This window comes from Schistocerca serialis, chromosome 1 (assembly GCF_023864345.2).
Source record: "Schistocerca serialis cubense isolate TAMUIC-IGC-003099 chromosome 1, iqSchSeri2.2, whole genome shotgun sequence".
Classification (NCBI taxonomy): Eukaryota; Metazoa; Arthropoda; class Insecta; order Orthoptera; family Acrididae; genus Schistocerca; species Schistocerca serialis.
The window spans coordinates 694304346-694320177 of NC_064638.1; the positions used below are offsets into that span (position 1 = coordinate 694304346).

The 15832-nt window shown below is 42.8% G+C and overlaps 1 protein-coding gene across 1 annotated transcript in view; it reads right to left on the reverse strand.

The window, feature by feature from the left end:
- Positions 1–15832, reverse strand: part of LOC126426048 (uncharacterized) — a 197960-nt gene that overhangs the window by 39298 nt on the left and 142830 nt on the right. The gene's annotated exons all lie outside the window — the stretch shown is intronic.

The following is a 15832-nucleotide window of genomic DNA, read 5'->3' on the forward strand; positions in this document are numbered from 1 at the left end:
AGTTATTTTGCTCCCCAAATAGCAAAACTCCTTTACTACTTTAAGTGCTCCATAATGCTCCAAATGTTCTCCACTGGCGAGAGATCCGGTGACCTTGCTGGCCGAGGCTGGGTTCTGCAAGCACGAAGGCAAGCAGTAGAAACTCTTGACATGTGCGGGCTGGCATTGGTTTGCTGAAATATAAACCCAGGGTGGATTGCCATGAAGGGTAACAAAATGGGGCGTAGAATATTGTCGAATTGCCGTTGTGGGGTGTCGCAGATGAACACCAAATGGGTACTGCTAAGAAAAGGAATGACACCTCAGGACTTGTAGGGCGTGTGGGGGGGGGGGGGGGGGGGGGGGGGGGTCGGTCAGGTTGGTTTTCCAGCGCCTTCTGAGGAGTATCCAGACACGTTTTCGGCATAGAATCTCATTCACTTGACTAGAATTGTCTTGAGTGCTTAGCCCCGTTTGGAATGGAGCCCCGATGCCCAGCGAAAACCTACCTGGAGACACTCCGGACAGCTGTGGGATGCCCAAACTGACTGTCTCCCACCATACCTGGGATGATCGTTGGGGAAGAATTTATTTTCATAGCAGCTCTCCTTTGGTTCTCATCCGCGGCACCCTTACAGCATAGCGGTGCGTCCACGATCTTCTACGGTCCGTCTTATTGTCCTTTATGGCAAGCCATCCTTGGCTCATATTTCAGCAAAGTAATGCCCGTGCGCATAGGGCGAGAGTTCCTGCTGTTTGTCCTCGTGTTTGCCAAACCGTACTTTGGTCAGAAAGGTCGCCGGATCTCTCCTCAATTGAGAACCTGTGGGGCAAAGCGGGCAGAGCCCTCCAACCAGCTCAGAATTCGACGATCTAACGCGCCAATTGGACAGAACAACTCTAGTAACCAATGTCAAGCCGAATAACAGGTTGCATAATGGGCAGAAATAGACGAACGCTTTATTGACTTGTTCAGTTGGTGAAGTTCTTTCTCTTCAATATATCATAAAGTTATTCTGAAAGTGCAATCATCTGTTTGTCTGTAGATGTACATCAGATTTACCGATTTTCCGATTTCCATTACATTCGGATAATTCTTTCGTGGTGACGTTGCTCAGAGATGATGTTCGGTCTGGAAAATACAACATTGTTCTTGAGTACCTTCAGGGTTTCAGAGGACGACTTTGTGAAAACTACAGGACGTGCAGAATAATGACATACATCAGTGGGTTGAGCATCTCTCCAAGTTTTGGTTGGTAATATGTACCATGAAGTAGAGGGTAGGCGTGTCAGTACCTCTAGGCAAATCATCAGAACTACATCTCGCCCCTGTAGACAGGCAATCCAATAACAGAGTTGTAAAGTGGGCTGCGCCTTCCTGGACAGCAACAGGGGCGACTTAATGAGTCGCACACAGGTGACATTTGCCACGCAACAACAGTGCTCTTATTGAGAGTTTCTTATGTGAGTTAAGAAAGAGCGATGCTCTATCTATTGTTTTGTCGCATTTTTCTGTATATCCTACAATTTTCAAGCTGTCGTTTCCTGAGACGCCTGAGGTACTTATGAATAACCTTTTACGCTGACAGACATTGAATCTGTAACACCAGGGACACCTTGAGCGACTGGTAACAGACTAAAACTCCGATATTTCCACGACTGTGGCATATTTAGGTTGAACTTCCATTCTCCAGTGAATTTATTTTCACTACAGATAAAAGAAAAAACATTGCTGCAGTTGATGACTGGCGTGAGTACCTGATGGCTGTTGGGTGAGTGTAATATTACTGGAACTCTTCAATAAGCGATCACAATATGTTAAGAGGACAAGTACGTGTAGCTTTATTGTGATTTCTTAGACTCTCAGAAAGCTCAAATCATTGGCGTGAGGAACACTGGAGAACTTTAACTGACAAGTGGCACACAGAGGTGGCTGTAGTGCAATTATAGCAGAACGAGTAGTGACGAGACGGGCTTATTACAAAAGTGCGGCAAGAAAGGGTAGGCGCGAGTCCTTCTAGGAACGCTACACAACGAGATCTTAGGATTGTTCGACTGACTCTGACTAATGGATGGGTGGTTACAATAGAAATCCAGACAGAACTTGCAGGCCGAATGCCACGACTAACTGATGGAAGCAGACTTCTAACGCCTAGGTTTACTGCTGACACCATACGACAGACAACAGAGGCTTGCATGTTGTAAAGCCAAAGTATTCTGTGGCGTTCAGCGATGAAACTCACCTCAGTTTGTGACGGCCAAATCGACCACACGAAGTAGTTGTTTTCGAAACTCATCTTTACATCTTCTTGAATCATGTTTCGGGGTTGTTGGGTATGACGTCACGACTGATTTGGTGACTGCTGTAGGAAGGCTGAGTGTTCTCCTGTCTCTGACAAGAATGGTAAACGCTGTTTCACATCCTTGATGCCCACGACACCAAATGGCATATTCCAACAGGATAATTCGTGACCCCACACAGTTGTTAACCAACGATGCATTGATAAATGTATCAATTCCTTCCAGGAAATTACAGTCGACGACGTCATTGTATGCGGTGAACTGAGTCGATGGATGGAAAGGGAAGCAACAGTGTTAGCTTAAAAACCGATACCGACATCAGCGAGAGGAGATGTGATGGAAGCACTTAAAACAGAAATAAAAGTGATGGCACAGGGATTTCGACCCTGATTCTCGGGCTTCACTCCCCTCTCACTCACTGTCCCCCATTCGGTAGATTGGTAAAAGGACGAAAAACGCATAGTAACTTCATTTATTATGTTTAACGTCCCTTCGACATGGTGGTCTATAAAGAAATTGAGTTATTTAGGCAGGGACGGGAATAAGGAAAGAATTTTGATTTCATAAAAGATACAACACTACTTCATTGTAAAGGTCTTTTAGAGAATTACAGTGTACACGTTGGAATCTGAATCACTCGTAACAGACGGAATAGTCCATTATAGCTACAAATTGTATGCGATGAGTACCTTAGCCCGTGCAATGCTGTATTCATATTGACTGTGTATGTTTTACGTTATAGGACTTTAGTAACAATTTTCCAGAGTCACTCGGTGCGTTTTTAGCACATGACTGGTGTCGGGACACAAATGACGTACGGGGTATTGACGAACGGTGCAGGCTCTGGCATTTGAAGCCGAACGTAAATAAATGTAACATGTTGCACACTGATAAGAAAAGAAATCCATTAATTACACTCTGGATGACAAACTGCTGGAAACGATATCTACTGTAAAATTTCTAGCAGTAGCTATCGAGAGCGACCTAAAGTGGAACAACCAAATAAAACAAATAGTACGGAACGCAGACGCCAGACTGAGATGGGTAGGAAGAACCTTAAGGAAATGTAAGTCATCCACGAAAGAAGAGGCTTACAAGGCGCTTGTTCAACCGATTCTTGAGTACAGTTCATCAAACTGTGACCTTCACCAGGTAGGACTGATAGAAGGGGTAGATTCGATCCAACTAAGAGCGGCGCGTTTCGTCAGGGGATCGTACAGTCGGAGCGTTACGGAGATGGTCTACAAACCCCAGTACCAGACGCTACACGAGAGGCGTTGTGCATCACGCAGAGGTTTGCTACCGACATTTCGAGAGAGTGCTTTCCGGGGAGAGCTGGACAACATATTACTTCCTCTCACTTACATCTCGCGAAACGACCACGAGGAGAAATTTTGAGACATTAGAGCTAATGCAGAGGCTTACCGTCAATCATTCTTTCCATGCGACATTCGCGAGTGGAGGAGGGAAAAGGCACCAAAAATACCATCCGCCACACACCGGCAGGTGGTTTGCGGAGTACTGACGTAGATGTAGAATGCCCAATTCACAAATATCGCCAAATATTCAACTGATAGGAAGAATTAATATTACATGATAAACATAAAGGTGTTCAGTACATCTTTCCATATGCATTCCCTAAATGGTTGCATACTAGAGCACTAGACCAATATGGCTATATACATAAAATTTCTTATCAAAAATTTTCCGTAAGGAGTTTCCCAATAATTCGTCTTATGATGAAAGGGAATTATTCTAGTAAGTAATGAAAAACATTATTTGACGGTCGCAGTTAAATGGGAGGCTGTACGTCAGCTTGCTGTTCTGATAATTATAAAAAAAGGCAGGTATCACCTGAGGGACGAATGTAGAGATAATCACGTGTGAAAGCTTTAAATGTAAAATACCGAATTCGGGGATGTGCGTGATCAGCTGAGAATCATGAACGGATTTACTTGGAGCTAGATGATATATAGCCCGTCTCCTTTACGGACGTTATACGTCTTCTCTGGGCGAATTGTGGCGGTATGCAAACTTCTTATATTCGTGACTCAGTATTTGTCTAATATTATAACTCTGAGAAACAAATCATTTTCTTATATTGAAAATGAAAATCACTAGCTAAGGGAAGATCTTGCAGAAGACTTCCATCTAAGTCAGTCATACATCGGGTGCGGCACATAATCGCTCATTGTACGTAGTAGGGGAGACAGAGCCAAATGCTGAAACACAGCCTTAGAAGACGGTGTATCCAGATTAAACATATGATAATATAAAATGTAATAATTTGAGACCTAACTGAGGTATTTATAGGACGTTTGCTTCTACAAGTACGGTAACTCAAAATGTTCTTTGTGTTTACTGGCGGCAGTTGTCACCGCCTGCCTATGTGCGTTACTGCTTTTTTTCACGTAAACGTGGATCAGTAACCACACAGAAGAAGCTGTTGCGTATGCATTCTCTGTCGGAGTTAAAGTCTGAAAGTCTGTTTCACTGTTACAACCTCGTTTTCAGTGTGAGTATGGACTGCGGTCAACTGACGATGTTCCCACTTCCCTAACAATCAAGAAACGGGACAAGCGGCTTCGGGAAAGTGGGAGCTTGCTTTCGACATCGAGCCGTTATTCCAAGCACACAGGTCCAGAAGCTACTGCTGAATTAATTTATACGTTCTTCCAGTGGAGCCCTCATAAACCAGTCAGACAACCAAGTAGGCAATTACAATTACCTCGTTCGAAAATTCCCAGGTTTCTGGATTGGGAGAGGTACTCCATCGATTGCTAGGCTCCCTAGAAGCCCAGTCATTACACCACTTTTTTCCTGTGGCGGGTTTATCGAGAACCAAATATACCAGACACCAGTTCGTGATCTACCACGTCAGCGGCATTGCATTCGTGCAGCTGTCGCAAATGCTACGCCTGGAAAGCGTAAAATTCTTACAGGGAAATGGAATACAGATTAGATGTCTGTCACGTCACTATTGGTGCGCGTATCGAGGTGTACTAGCTGTTTAAAAAAGAATTTTCAGTCAGAATACCTGTAGAAACATACAGTCAACAAATATCTCAGTTATTTATCAAACTCTTACATTTTATATCTTTATTTGTTTAACACGGACACACTACATGTGGAAGATCCAGAGGCTGTCTAATTAGAAACATTCTGTTTGATATATGTATTTGGAGGTACTGATTTCCGTCAGTTGAGAGTAAAGTAAAGATTATTCGAACAATGGGCGTTTTAGCTAAATTCTCTTTGTCGAACGATTTCTGGGTGCAAGATACTTTTTCTTCTTCAATTCAGGCCTTACATTAAACACTTCTAATTGAAGCTGGGTCACAAAATTTTTACAGTGTTCCACAGTTGTTCTTTTACTAATTCGACTGTACTCAGTGACAATAAAAGCTTTTTAAACTAAAAAAAAAACTTTGCCTGTAGGCTTTCTAGTAGACGATATCGATGCCGTCTTCCTTGATTTTGTTCCTAGAGCTTCCATCCGCTGCTACTTTCGCTTGAAATGGCGAATCCACGTGTCATCCGTAGCAACAAATCGGCTCATAAAATCGGATACCTCCTAACACGCTCTTATCATCGTTAAGAAATTCACTTTACGATTTGCTTTCAACATCACATGGCTTTACACATTATAGATCACAATGCATAAATATCGCTTCGCTACATGGTTACGGCCTTCGCTTAGCGACATTTAAAATTATCAAATGGAAACAGAAAAACAAAGTTCAGTACATGTTTCAGTGTTCCCCTTCGCGCTGTTTTCACAAACTGTTTTATATCGAGGTCAACATGTCTCCCGAAATTTCCGTCTTTTACGTCACGAGTAAAAGAACCACTGCGCCTTTTAACACCGGAATTGTAGAGAAGGTTTGCTTGCTCAATCGGAGAATTGCCCGCCTCTCCCTACCCTTTATGTGAATCCAATAGAGTGCGTCGCTGAACGTAATAAACGTCAACAAGCAGATACTGCAGAAACACGCGCTTTCCTCGTGAATAATTATTTCCAAGTGAGTTCTGAAGCACTTGGGTTGCGAAGGCCGGCTCCTGCAGGGGAGGAATTCAATTTCCTATAAAAGGTTTTCTGAAGGCGGCCGTGATAGGCCACGGTTGGGAGGCGGGGTGGGGGGAGAGGTCGGAGTGGCACTGTCTCCGGCGGCGACTGGCAGGTCGGCTGTGTGGGTGAGTGTGAGCGCCGCGTGGGAACAAAGGCGCCGCCCAGCCAGCTGCTGTACGTGCTCCATTGTTTAGAGCGCCCGCAGAAACTGCACGTGAGGTCCATCCCGGCAAAGGCGGGGCTCTTAGGAGACGAGCGTTTCCTACTTGTTGTTTCTTTAGCCAAGAGCAGGAGTTCACCCTCATCTCACTGCAAAGCAAAAGAGCAAAAAAGTGCTCTAATCAGTTATGCTGAATAAAGGTTGTAGCTGAATTCCTCTGTTCTTACATGTTTGTACAGCAGACTATTTCATTTGTATACCTCCTAGTAAGGTAACGCCACAAAAATGACCTCACACTTGCAAGATATCAGCTCCAGAAATCGACCAACACGAAAATTTTGACCATAATTCTGACTGTGAGCAGTTATGACCTTCTGAATGCACAGTTATTAAACTTCACGTCCTCTGATTGTCTCTCACTCCACCCCACTGCACCCACCTAACGCCCCAGCGCGAAGCACGTAGAATGAAGCGACAGCCAGAGCCGTCCTGTTTGGGATATTTACGACAAGGGAAGAGGAGGGGACAGATAGGCACGTCTATGAAACATGTTTTGAAACCTTGTTTGAGAACTCATGTTATTCTACTCGAAAAATAGGTAAGTAATTTGAGTACGTAATGTATCAACCTCACGTCCATATGCATTTAATATTATTTTAACAATATTGGTATGTATTGATATTCTGCAGCTATATATACTCCTCAATATCAGAATGAATAAACCTGAGCATGGGACTGATGACCTCAAATGTTAAGTCCCATAGTGCACAGAGCCATTTGAACCACTTGAAACCTGAGCAACTGAGAAATTATCATGAAACTAGCTGTAACTGGCAGCTGTGCTCCCATGTCCGTAGTTTTGTTCTGACGGGGCCCTCACGTGTCTACCTGTTTTCGATAAGCGTAGTAGAAGCGTCCACATCTTCCCCCAACCCACCACCCCGACACACGACACGGCAGGGTGAGTAGCGTCGCTGTCGAACGGTTCGTGCAGAGGCATGTGAGCAGGAGCGCTTGTCTATAAATGCTGCAACTGAAGTAACTACACATCATACAAACTGTACATCATACAACAAATTTAATAAGTTTTTGCCGCGTGGGATTAGCTGAGCGGTCTAGGGGCTGGAGTCATGTACTGCGTGGCTGGTCCCGGCGGAGGTTCGAGTCCTCCGTCGGGCATGGGTGTGTGTGTTTGTCCTTAGGATAATTTAGGTTAAGTAGTGTGTAAGCTTAGGGACTGATGACCTCAGCAGTTAAGTCCCATAAGATAAAAAAATAAGGTTTATAATTTATATAAAGAACAGCTACCAGCCACATGTATGGTTTAAAAAGGTTTATTATCTTCAGACCATGACCGGTTTCGGATTTTTCTTTACAAATCCATCTTCAGATGGCAGATTACAAGCATTCTTAGTTGGACCTAGTTTTGTTTGTGTTATTCGTTTGGTGCACTGGGAAAGGAAAGAAATATTTTTGTTGTCATATCGGTAATGGTATTTTTACGAAAGATTTACTTCTTTTACAAGATCTAATTGCTCAAGCGATGGTTTTTATAAACATTAGTAAACTTGCAGGTTAGTGTACTTACGAGCTGTGTAGTTCTGCCTGACTAAATATTCGTGCGTTTATTTTTTCGAACGCAAGCTTAATACACTTTTCAATATGCACTATGTGAGTGCTATTCCAGTCAATGGACGTCACTCTCAACCTCATCATCTTAATTACACACGCAGCACACACGAATAACGTTTACAAAACGTGGCCCAGCTTCACATTACAAACGAGAACAATATTTGCAAAGAGCTGACAGTCATAACGATGTTAACTTACAGATGCTGTATAGTCGATATGGGTACAGTAAAGTATCTCTTTGCTATTGTATGAAATTAATCTGAAACGGAATAAATAAAATTACATACAAATAAGATTTCAAACATTATATGTAATACAGAATTACTGTGTGTTACTAATTAGTTGTTACAATAGTAGGAGATAAATTCTAATATATGATATAAAATGCAGTGCACATGTTTTCATTATGCAATTTTTTTTTTCAATGACATATAAGCAGTTTTTGGGGCCTGTATACTAAATGTTTTTGATGGAATATTAGACTTCAGTTATTTTAAAGACGTGAAAGCTTCTTCAAAGTTATTTAGGAAGAGGGTGTTAACTGACTCTGTCTGTTCATTCAAAATGAGATCAGGGAACCTATTTTTATGTGTATGAATCTCAATCTCCTCTAGGAGATTCAATGTGAAACCTTTGTCTTTGAGGTGTAATATCTGCAGATTGTTTTCTATATTCTCAACTGTATGATTGTTTTCTGCGAGATGGGTGGCAAAGGCAGATTAGTTTCATTCACCACAACACTCCTCGAACGCCCGACAAGTCGTGCAGTTTTCAAAATGCTCGTGAAGAGCCTCCGGCCCATCACAATATGCCCTCGGTCAAACTACGACAGATTTCGCGCCTTCCCAATTCTACACTCGGACAGTCGCTCACTGATATTATATGCAACGTCCATGTGTCTGACTAGCAGTCATTCTTCGGCAGGTGACGCTGGTTTATGTCGATAGCAGGTCTGTGGTCACAATGTTGTGGATGATCAGCGTACATTCAGAAGGTAGCAACTGCATGCTATCATAATTATGCCCGAGATTTTCACACAGAATCAGTAACTGGAACTGATATCTTGCAAACGTCCTTTTATCTCTTTAAGGCACGAGGTCCTATTTGTAATGTTTCCTCATAAGAATTCTACAACTTATAACTTACTTGCCCACATCGGTCAGATTTTCACTAACTAGTTACTGCTGTAGCCCGTAATGTCCATGATATTGTGTTCTCGTCGGGCTGCGACGACGAGATGGGTGATATATCGATATAATCTACGTCGTGCAGCACTTGTGAGGCAGGCCGTGCTCAGCCCTTGAGCCCACTGCTGACGCCAACTGCGCTGAACAGACACTCCAGTTTTTAACATAAATTGCCCTCCAGTAGACATCAGAGAGAAAGCTGTTGGAAACGCACCATACTAATCTACTGTTGACGATATTGCTGTATAAGATTTGGTATTGGATTGCTCTTTGGTGAGCTTACACTCTGCTGTTGACGGTCTCTGCCGTGTGCGCGTAACCGTCGGCTTGCAAAATCTCCCGTGAAGTCACTCCCACCTACTAACTGTTACGAACTCTGAACGTAGCCTTTGGATTGTCCAGCCATTGTGAGCTCGAGCCCGAGGACGGCTTTTGGGGATTATCGCTCGGTGTATGTTTAGATCTTGCGGATAACAATTCGCCAATCTTCCTCCGATCTGTCGATTGCTATGATACTAGATACGTTCCTTTCTTCACCAGATCTGCTTGAGTGCGCTCACTGCATATTACTTCAACCGGTGTGTTTCTGCCTCTTGTACTACGCCTTACTGGCTCAGTCCAATCCACAGAGCCGGCCGGCGTGACCGAGCGGTTCTAGGCGCTACAGTCTGGAACCGCGCGAATCCTGCCTCAGTCATGGATGTGTATGATGTCCTTAGGTTTGTTAGGTTTAAGTAGTTCTAAGTTCTAGGGGACTGATGGCCTCAGAAGTTAAGTCCCATAGTGCTCAGAGCCATTTGAGCCACACCGTCCAATCCACAGAATTCATTCCAAACTGATACGAAACTGCTCTTATTCCACGTGGAACCTCTCTATCCATGTACATCTCACTGTATTCTTACTGCAAAATAGTTTCCTTGAAGCTATATCCACCGACAATTTCATTCAGCCTGTTTTACCTGCCCACACGCACTCACGCCCTTTGTTGCTACTTACAGGATGGCATTGAATCTATCCATGTTTGCACCATCCCACAAACCAGGAAACTCAGTAGTTCCATTCTGAACTATGAAAAAAATTTGATAATTTCCAGTTGAAAAAGAAACGCAATGGCCGTTTAACAACTACTGGATAGTGTTGAGAAATCATATAAATTTTGTCGACTGTTTCTCCAATAATAGTCGTCAAAAGCTTGAGAAAAACGCGTGGTTGAGAGCAGTTACGAAACTTTCAAAGGCAATGGCTTTCCAGTACAAAAACGTTCGTCATGATGTATAAACTCTGGTTGTAAGCATACTGAACGACATGAAAATCGTATACAATTTGGCAATAATATATGCATCATGCCGTCACACGGTAAGAGAAGCTGAGACTAAAATATTGCCGTGTGCTCTTTTTATACAGCTTAGGGCAGAGAGCGAGGTACGGAAAAGGAGACGGGTGGAAATGGGGGGTTGGGGGAAGGTCACTAAGGACAGAGGCGAAGCGGGACAGTCAACAGCGTGTTCCATATCCTCTTACTTGTGCTGTATGCAACATTTGTGGTAATACGTTGAAAACATGTGCAGGCGCAAAAAAAAGCTGATGTGTTATGATTTTGTAATATAACAGCCAAGGTCTCTGAAGGTGGTAATAATTTGATGAAACCGGGTAAAGTGAATATCTATAGTGCAATATGCGATCCTGACATAGTAATTTGTTATATGAAAAGCTGTGAAATATGAAGCGTTATAATTGCTTTTGAGCAACACGTTTTATATGCTTTTTAGTAACGTGTCTGTCTCATGACCGTAACGTTACATGTTTTGGTTCTGGTAAACAGTGTAAATAGCAGTAAACGCCTTTTGAGATAACAACTCTAAAACTGATTTCCAAAATGACAATTACCGCGGCCACCGGACTGAATTTGTCCCTACTTGGCTCAAGGAATGTTTGCAGCGACTATTAACGTTGATTCACTGCCCATGGTCTGAACCCCGTGAAACTCTTTGGAATCTCCAGCAACAATTCAGGAATCGTAAGAGACTCATCGGCATAGTGTTGCCGAAAGCGCCAGTGGTTTATCTCTTGTACATTCAGAGTTTAGAGTACAGTGTCCTTAGACACTATGCCACTGCAAACTGTAGATGTTAGAGTAGTGTGTTAACACGACGGTCATGAAGTTTTCTTAATTTTATGCTCCCCGTTTTCTATGTGTAAGTGCAGCACATGCGTTTACTAGCATATTGTTCAAAAGGACACACATCCTTGCATCGGTCTCACAGCTGCAAGGCCTCAGATGTATTTAGTTTCAGCGAGGTTCTCTGCTGTTGCAGGTCAAATACCTCTCAGAAGCTAGATCTGTGACGAAATAGAACGCAGACAAATCTGTTTTCAAAGGGTTTTTTTTTGGTCATCAGTCAACTGACTGGTTTGATGCGGCCCGCCACCAATTCCTTTCCTGTGCTAACCTCTTCACTCAGAGTAGCACTTGCAACTTACGTCCTCAATTATTTGCTTGACGTATTCCAATCTCTGTCTTCCTCTACAGTTTTTGCCCTCTACAGCTCTCTCTAGTACCATGCAAGTCATTCCCTCATGTCTTAGCAGATGTCTTATCATCCTGTCCCTTCTCCTTATCAGTGTTTTCCACATATTCCCTTCCTCTCCGATTCTGCGTAGAATCTCCTCATTCCTTACCTTATCAGTCCACCTAATTTTCAACATTCGTCTATAGCACCACATCTCAAATGCTTCGATTCTCTTCTGTTCCGGTTTTCCCACAGTCCATGTTTCACTACCATACAATGCTGTACTCCAGACGTACATCCTCAGAAATTTCTTCCTCAAATTAAGGCCGGTATTTGATATTAGTAGACTTCTCTTGGCCAGAAATGCCTTTTTTGCCATAGAGAGTCTGCTTTTGATATCCTCCTTGCTCCGTTCGTCATTGGTTATTTTACTGCCTAGGTAGCAGAATTCCTTAACTTCATTGACTTCGTGACCATCAATCCTGATGTTAAGTTTCTCGCTGTTCTCATTTCTACTACTTCTCATTACCTTCGTCTTTCTCCGATTTACTCTCAAACCATACTGTGTACTCATTAGACTGTTCATTCCGTTCAGCAGATCATTTAATTCTTCTTCACTTTCACTCAGGATAGCAATGTCATCAGCGAATCGTATCATTGATATCCTTTCACCTTGTATTTCAATTCCACTCCTGAACCTTTCTTTTATTTCCATCATTGCTTCCTCGATGTACAAATTGAAGAGTAGGGGCGAGAGGCTACAGCCTCGTCTTACACCCTTCTTAATACGAGCATTTCGTTCTTGATCGTCCACTCTTATTATTCCCTCTTGGTTGTTGTACATATTGTATATGACCCGTCTCTCCCTATAGCTTACCCCTACTTTTTTCAGACTCTCGAACAGCTTGCACCATTTTATATTGTCGAACGCTTTTTCCAGGTCGACAAATCCTATGAAAGCGTCTTGATTTTTCTTTAGCCTTGCTTCCATTATTAGCCGTAACGTCAGAATTGCCTCTCTCGTCCCTTTACTTTTCCTAATGCCAAACTGATCGTCACCTAGCGCATTCTCAATTTTCGTTTCCATTCTTCTGTATATTATTCTTGTAAGCAGCTTCGATGCATGAGCTGTTAAGCTGATTGCGCGATAATTCTCGCACTTGTCAGCTCTTGCCGTCTTCGGAATTGTGTGGATGATGCTTTTCCGAAAGTCAGATGGTATATCGCCAGACTCATATATTCTACACACCAACGTGAATAGTCGTTTTGTTGCCACTTCCCCCAATGATTTTAGAAATTCTGATGGAATGTTATCTATCCCTTCTACCTCATTTGATCTTAAGTCCTCCAAAGCTCTTTTAAATTCCGATTCTAATACTGGATCCCCTATCTCTTCTAAATCGACTCCTGTTTCTTCTTCTATCACATCAGACAAATCTTCACCCTCATAGAGGCTTTCAATGTATTATTTCCACCTATCTGCTCTCTCCTCTGCATTTAACAGTGGAATTCCCGTTGCACTCTTAATGTTACCACCGTTGCTTTTAATGTCACCAAAGGTTGTTTTGACTTTCCTGTATGCTGAGTCTGTCCTTCCGACAATCATATCTTTTTCGATGTCTTCATATTTTTCCTGCAGCCATTTCGTCTTAGCTTCCATGCACTTCCTATTTATTTCATTCCTCAGCGACTTGTATTTCTGTATTCCTGATTTTCCCGGAACATGTTTGTACTTCCTCCTTTCATCAATCAACTGAAGTATTTCTTCTGTTACCCACGAATTCTTCGCAGCTACCTTCTTTGTACCTATGTTTTCCTTCCCAACTTCTGTGATGGCCCTTTTAGAGATGTCCACTCCTCTTCAACTGTACTGCCTACTGCGCTCTTCCTTATTGTTGTATCTATAGCGTTATAGAACTTCAAACGTATCTCGTCATTCCTTAGTACTTCAAAGGGTTATTTTCTACATACCTGTAGAGAAATTTTGTCTGTTTTTAGTTCAGTACTTTAAAAAATCAAACTGAAATCTGACGGGATTAACAAGTATTTCCCAACGTAGGTTTCATTCCTTTTTTCCCCATGTTCATAGAATTTTTATGTTGCATCAGCAATATGCGTTTACCCACAGGTGAATAGCTGTCACCAAATTATTCAAGGGATGCTCATCATATATTCATGTACTGGAATTTTTATTCGCTTTCGTGTTTAAATTATCGCTATTCCGGTATTATTGGCCAGCGCAGGAAGACATCAATAGAGATTACTGTCGTTGACAGCTAAAAAAAGATAAACGCGCAACGAGTCAATAAACGTATTTACCATTTGGTTGTCGAGAAGCTGTCAGTGGTGCATGTGCATCTTTAATGTACGATTCTCGTCAAGGGCGGTTCCACCTCCCAGCTCGAAATGGAAAGATATCCAACATTTTGTAACAAATGACGTTTGGAGGGATGAGTTTTTTGTAACTATTGAGGTTACGGGGTTTTCAACTCCCTGTGGTGTACTTTTAAGGCACTGAAAGTAATTTATTTTTTGAAACAAAGTTTTTCGTTATTACATATGCCGAAAATCGTGGAAATGTACGCTCAGTATCATTTTATGGCAGAATGGTATATTCTCGAAACGTCGTCTTGTTTACAAAGCACAGGGCTTCATAATCATTGCAACACTATCACTCTTATCGAAAGTATTAATTTTGTAGTACACATTATGCTGTCTGTATTACCGAAGCTACAGAGAAGTGGAACGTAGGACATTTGAAGCTGTAAGCACCGTCTGAAGTATTTTGCACAATAGTAATATACTCGTATTCGGAGCTGTTGATACTACACAAACCTCTTCTTCTCTCTAACTCTTTTTTCTGTGGTTAACGTCACATTCGCTAATGTCAATTAAAGTACACTATCTGATCAAAAGTATACGGGCATGTATTAGAACACATTAACGTGTGGTGTGTCCACCCCTTGCTGTACAAAGTCCATACCTAACTCACCACAAAGGAGTTCCAGGTGTTCAAGTCGGGACTCTGGTGGACCAGTCCGTTTCAGGAATGTTGGTGTGCACAAACCATGCTGCTTTATGACAGGGTGTCATGCTGACACAATTATCGTTTCCGAACAGTCCCTCTACTGTACGTGGTACACAGGTCTATAGAACGTGTCCGTATCCTTCAGTATTTAAAATTTCTTAAGCTCAAGAAGGGGTCTACACCATAACTACGAGAGCCATCCCAATACCACAACACCACTTCCTCTGTACTTCACTGTTGTCACTACACACAATGGCAAGCAACGTTTTCCAGGTATTCGCCAAACCGAAACCCTCCCGGATAACCCTGTGTGCTAATGCGCCGTTTCCGGGACGCGGAAAGGCGATCCAAACCAAATCTAATCCGCCTCGCGGATTAACAACGAGGCCTGGTGAAACCTCCAGCTTGGATGTTGTTTCTAGGTGATTTCGCACATCCCACTAAATGAATACTGGGCTGGTACCAAAGTACGCAAACATATAGAACACGCTCTCACCCTTGTACACAGGATTAACTCTAGACACAGGTACGAAGGGTACACAGATTCCGCCGTAGGAGGGGGGGGGGGGGGGGGGGGGTTACAAGAGACTGATGACATTAGAGGTTTAGTCCCCTTGAACCCTTAATGATCTTAATCATCAGCAGCAGCAACCAAACAGGAGCCCTTCCAACGTACTGCCACATGATATAGGGTGATTCACAAGTCCAAATCATTCGTTCAGAGTCATCCTCCGTCCAGCAGCGTCGCTTAAGATTGACTACAGAAGTGTATGGCTTATGAGGAGCTGTTGGACAATATTACTCCATCCTTTTCAACTCTCAAAGCACAGCCATTGTCCCAGCTGGACCGCTGGTAGCAGTTTAAAATTCAGGAGTGACACCTTCCGCTGATTTCGTGCTGTTTTTTTATAACGCCTGTTCGTCAGTAATGAGATCTGCCTACTTTTCGTTAGTTCTAGTTGATCC